Source organism: Anarrhichthys ocellatus, unplaced genomic scaffold (assembly GCF_004355925.1).
Source record: "Anarrhichthys ocellatus isolate YVR2014 unplaced genomic scaffold, GSC_Weel_1.0 scaffold14, whole genome shotgun sequence".
Classification (NCBI taxonomy): Eukaryota; Metazoa; Chordata; class Actinopteri; order Perciformes; family Anarhichadidae; genus Anarrhichthys; species Anarrhichthys ocellatus.
In genome coordinates, this window is record NW_022280044.1 from 7,939,799 (window position 1) to 7,945,798 (window position 6,000).

Here is a 6,000-nt window from a genome sequence, read left to right on the forward strand (position 1 = left end):
GGCCTATTTTTAGACTGTTTCATCCAGGTCCCAATTTTTTCCCCATCAGGATTTTGCAGGGCTTTGAAACTTCGACCTTTTATGTTGTTCTATACTGTAGACTCTATAGTATAAAGCCATACAATGTGAAATTACATGTTATTTCTTGTTAATTTCCTTGTAATGTAGGATATTTCTTGGAAAAAACAATTGAATCAATTAAATGGTGAATAGAGATGGAGTGTTTAGTTAGTTGTTGATTTTATAATAAATTGTTAATTTTTTAGAGAATTTGAACAGCTATGAATCCAAAAAGATTGTTTTTGTTTCCTTCTTTTTCTGTTTCCTTCTTTTTAAATGTATAATACTTTTTATGGTTTAAGCAATATTTCAATGTGTACCGTTCTCTAGAGTAGTATCATTGCTATAGTGGCCTTTCCCTTGGGTTATAATGACATGTTTACCTGTAACTGTTCGTTTGGGTGCGCTGTAAACACATACATCCGTTGCTCTTATGTATATCTGATAAAGTAGCTGTTCAATGATTCTGGAACCTGTAGTATTAAACTCCACTTGACGATGCCACCCCAAACTACAGGTAAAATAGTTGTTAATCTGAAATCTTAAAGACTTTAAATGAACTATAAAGGTGTTGAATACGAGATTGGGTCCATTGCTGTTGCCTCTCAACATGACGACTGCTGAGCCGACAGCCTGCAGCTAACGATGCTCACAGCGCTATCAGTGTAGACACGATGTTTAACTGAGGGAGGAATCAGAGGGTGGGTGCGGCGCGACGACGCTGTCAATGCTGACAACAGCCATATGAGCGTAAGGAAGACTGGCGGCTGTGGGCTGTGGGCAGTGGGGCTGCTCAGGTAGACATTACTCCACTTTATCTTTACATACCATGTAGTTGTTTGATGCTGTATTAATCCTCTGGGTATTGAATGTAGCACCCTTTTAAGTCTATTATCTATTTAAATATAGCGGTTACTGGCCTGTTTCTGACATTTTAGCTGGTTGACTCATTTTCTCAGGCTGTAGTTGGCATGAAAGACTGCTGAACAATCGGAGTTGAATAGAAAACATACTAAACATGTGCTTGTTAACACTTTTAATCAATCAATTGATCAATACAAGTCATTGTCCTACAATACCAATGGTTTAACTAACTAGGGATTTCTGGAGGCCGTTCACCTTTCAATTGTTTTACAAATCCCAGTTAAAATGCATGTTGTGCTCAGTTAGCTGGACAATGCTGCCGTCCCCCACACAGACGACCCGTAGCTGAGGCAATTCTCAGAAGTTGCTGCTTTTGCATTTTCACAAACTCTCTCGTTCTGATTTTCTCCTTGCAGCAAATCATTAAACACTAATCATTACAAACTGGCCATCTGCTGTCTGATTACTATTTAATGCAGACCACAAACATGCACACATATGCACATGCTGGCTTACTTGGAGAGCTGGAGTTTGCAGTAAATCTTCATCCTTTTAGAAAAAGTAAAACTCCTGGCTGCCCTTAAACTGCCCTCCTCTTCCCACCACACCTGGTGGTGTCAGCTCAGTTGGGAACGCTGACTGACATCTCCAATCTCAATTTGGGGAAAATATAGAGGCAACACGTTCATAGTGACTGAATGTGGAATGAGCAGATTTTGCAGGCTACGTAGGAGTGTGATTGTAACACAGTCATTGTGTGCCTTGACTGGGAGCTGCTGTATGTGTGCACAGCTCAAAGGGCCGGAAATTAATCTCCGGCATTGTTCCATTCATTAACGTCTAACTCTCTCTGCAGAGCACAATGACAGAAACGGGGCTATCACCAAATGAAGGCACATGTGACAGAGGGCCAATGGGGTGCAGCACCTCCTTAGCAATGAAATAAAAATAATGAATGCGTGTTGAATTTCTGTCCAGGTTTTGAAGTATTTTGAGGATATTAACAAACCAAAGTTACTGTAACAATGTTTTATAACTGTCTGATTTTTTTTTTTAAGGAATAGCAATCTGCACACTGGAAATGTGGAGTGCCCTGCAGGAAATTACTGAGCCAGCAATCATGTGAGAGAATAATCCAGCATTTGCTTAAACCCTCCGTGATGCTGTATTAGGCTCTTTGTTTTCGAAATGACATAGCCAAAGCCCTGCAAAGGCAGACCAAAAAGAAACCAAGTGGAATTATCAAGTTAAATGAGTCAGAGTATGACTTTGAGAGGATGTGACCGGCATTCTTGCTATCTCCAAATGAGATTCTGTTATGATCAAAGAGCTGTTCTGCGAAAAAAGAAGAAGAAGAAGGGGCGTAGATAAAGTAACCAACTGGAAATCCTACATCCACTATCTTAGAATTCCTTTGTAGTGTTTGGGGAGCTGTGGAGCATGCAATCTGCAATCCAGACCATAAGCAGTCTCTCTATTTCTATTCGATAGGTGCTGATCACTATGTGTATGTGTTTGTTATAGAAATGTGAAAAAGTAGGAAGGGGGACTACTTTGGTTAACTGCTTTGAAATGACCCAGTCTAGCACTTGTACATGGTCTTGTGGGTTTCTGCTCCAGTGAAATGTTTACATCAGTAACGCAAGGGCCTGAAGTCGATCTTTATTACGGTATGAACAACCTTATTAACTGTGATCTTTTCAACACGTCGTTGTTTACTTCTACTCGTGTGTTGGCAGCGTGCTGGGACAACTCTGCATTGTTTCATGTTGAAGTGGGAGCCTTGCTTTGTTCATTTCAGACAGCGTGTGGGACCATTTCAGACTACAGCATCTGTGAACTGCTGATAATAAACGGCACGTACTGTACTGTGTAGCAGCGTTGCCAAACGTCCTCGCTTGAGCAGAACTGCAAAAGCACACGTTTGCCAGCGTAGTTTGTCAATCTAAATTCAACAATACTGCTTTCATTTAGATCATTCTGAGCACGAGGATGCTTGAATAAGTATTTTTTTATTTATACCTTTATTTTGAAAGGCTACTTTGATTTAAATTGTTCTTTTTGCTCTATTTACTGATCAGTGTGGAGTGTTATTTATATTTATTCAAGGACACAGCCTTCAATGTGTCAGACAAAGACCCTTAGCTGCCATATAGAAGTATAAAGTATAAAAAATCCATCCCAATTCAGCCTGTCAGCACTCTAACCAACCAGCAGCATATAGCAGCTTTCTCTACTGTAATGCAAAACAACGAGCTCCTCTCATGTTCCACACACATTCAGACAACAGGCACATGTAGATGAAACAGCCTCACCTTAGCAGTGATGAAGCGTAATATCCGCAGAGGGTTTCGGGTCCAGCCTTGACTGAGTGATCCGCTGTTTGCGGAGGGATGCGCGCGGTTTGCAATGTTTATATCACCGCTTCCACTGCTGCTGCTGCTGTTGCCATGGTTATTCATCCAGAGCCTGTATGTTCTGCAGTCCCCTCTCGCTTCCTCCCTCCTTCCCTCTCTCTCTCTCTCTCTCTCTCTCTCTCTCTCTCTCTCTCTCTCTCAATTCCCTCCCAACGTCTAACAGAAATTTCAATTTGGGAAAGTGCGGCAGCGTCTGTCGCGGAATCTGCCTTTGTGTTTATCCCCCCGGTCTGCCCCTGCGTTTTGCAGACAATGCGTAGGGTAGTTTAATAAAGCCAAGCGAATATTAATACTCAGCAGCCAGTCGGTGTGTGTGTGTGTGTGTGTGTGTGTGTCCTGCTACTGCACTATAGCATACGTCCAGAGAGCGAGCTGACGTCACAGTCTGCCCCTTTAAAAGCTTAAGTGAACCGTGCTGTCAGGAATTAACATGCTGAGAAACAAAGGATGAGTGTTGTGCAAAAACACAACAACAACAACATACATTTAATATAAAGCATGCGGGTGTCATGCTTGGCAGGTTAGTAGAAGTAAATTAAACTTTCTCTGCAGAGAAAAAAATCAATATTAGTAAGCAACTAAATAACTGACCCCTTTTTTATCATGTTTTTTATAATTGGTTTATAGATGACCAACAGAAAACAAGCTCATTTCTGAGTTCCCAGCTTCAAAGTGTAGTAGCTGATATACAATTATTATGGCAACAATGGAACATTGGAACTCCATCTGATTTTGCAAGTTACACTAAATGTAAATATCTACAAAATTACTAATATAGAATCAATGGCCTACCAGTGAAACTTTAAATCCGAAATGGCCTTGAAGTGGGCAACTGTCCTCGTAGCAGCGCTCCAGCGACCTTAAAAGCTCCAGACTTCTGTGTGTAAACTGGTTTGTACAAATTTTAAGCCATCTTGCGATGGGATCAGGCCAGGGGTGTAACGTGGGAGGGGCAATGACCCGTGAAATATTCTTTAGCTGTTTAGCAGCTAGTTATGTTTACCAGATAACGTCTTTTGGTGCTGGGTAGTTGGTATACTGGGTTTCTCTGAGCTTTTTCGCAGAAATTAGCTGCTAGAAACAATGAGAGCAGAGAGACTGAACCTGAACAGTAAAGTTGCCGGCCATAACACCAAAACAATCAGCTGAAAGAAGTTAAAGCGATCTGTAAAGCCGAAGGGATCTACAGAGTCAGCTGACAATTCTTTGTGAGTTTGTCACGACGAGCGACACCTTTCACATTGCACACGCATTTATTCCATCATCGAAATACAATCATTGAGTATTGCAGCTTCAATGTGCGCCCTGCTTTATCCCAACTCCATGTCTTAAAAAAATGGTGTCAGTGTCAAATCTAGTTTCAAGACTGAGATCATGAATTCATATCGTGCTTATTTGTTGCATAATCTTAAATAATAGTGTTTAATCAATTCACCAAACTGCAAGTCTGGGGCCAGGTAGTATTCCAGTATATAAATTGTACATGTTGCACAGGGAAGACAAGGAGTTAATAGGGGCCTTTTCGCCCAAGGGCCCTTTGGCAAGTTAATTTGACCATGCCAAAAGTGCAGTGAAATCTGCTGGTATGTTGCCCATGGTGAAAATGTATTTTTAGTAATATAGGATGAAGTCAACTATTTATTTTCTTGCAGACATTTAAAGGTAAATGTGCACAAAAGAGCTCTAGAGAAAGTGAATTGCATGCCAACTGAACAGTTACAGAGTTTTATAAACACTGTACAGAGTGTGTAAGTCAGGAGCTAGTGGAAACTGTAAAAAACTAATCTTTAATTTGAAGAATCCCTTTTTGTTTCCCCATTTCAAGGATCTAAGGAGTGAAACTGGTATCTGATTTTATTATTCTTGGAGAAAACCGCATGTGAGCAAAGTTACAAAGGATAGACGACCACTAACCAGCGCTTTCTCGTTTGTTCCGGATAATCAGGTACTGCAATGAAAATGCCATCTGTCCTGGTTAAACAACTTTAAGATAAGGGGGAGGGGAGGATTATGTAACTGCAAATTAATAAAAATGTCCATTGCGCATAAGCTGTTGGTGACTGTGTGTTTGACAGTTGTCAACAATAGGAAATTACTTTTCTCTATTGTTTTCTTTGGGTGTTTTGTGTCTCTTATGCCCAAAGTGAAGCCATGCAGCATGGCTGTTACCCCTCTTCTATTCCCAGCTTCACCGTCCTCTTTAAAAAAAATAAAAACCCAAAGTCAATTGCTGCTTTTCTCTCATGGCGTTCTGCCATAAGCTCCAAGCACTCTTGATTAAGAGAGAGGCGCTATCGATTTTTTTTATTTTTTTTGTTTTCGACCGTTGTCAGAGCCCAGATTACCATAGTCTGGGAATTTCAGAAAGGTTACACATCAAGGACTCTCATTTGTAAACAGTCCAATATATGATTATTTCTGGTTTACTAAAGGAAGACCACAGAGGATAACAGTGATTGCTTTGATTATACTCGATTATAGTGGAATTTTGCTTTTAATTTGATTTGGCAGAAAAGTGCCTTTCGGTGATGTAATGGAAAGAGTGGATGATCAAGCACACCAACCTTATCCTTAACTCAGTTAATTTAGTCAACTATGACAACGTAATGTAGTATATAGGCGGGTGACAAATACCAGAAAACCCTGAGGAAATGAATGC

At 40.5% G+C, this 6,000-nt stretch overlaps 1 protein-coding gene across 1 annotated transcript in view; it reads right to left on the bottom strand.

Moving 5' to 3' along the window:
* Positions 1-3,831, bottom strand: part of fam135b (family with sequence similarity 135 member B) — a 41,153-nt gene extending 37,322 nt beyond the window's left edge. Inside the window, exon 1 of the mRNA XM_031853761.1 lies at positions 3,240-3,831. The gene's annotated coding sequence lies outside the window, so the exon portion shown is untranslated. The remainder of the gene's footprint in view (positions 1-3,239) is intronic.
* Between the last annotated feature and the right edge of the window lie 2,169 nt (positions 3,832-6,000).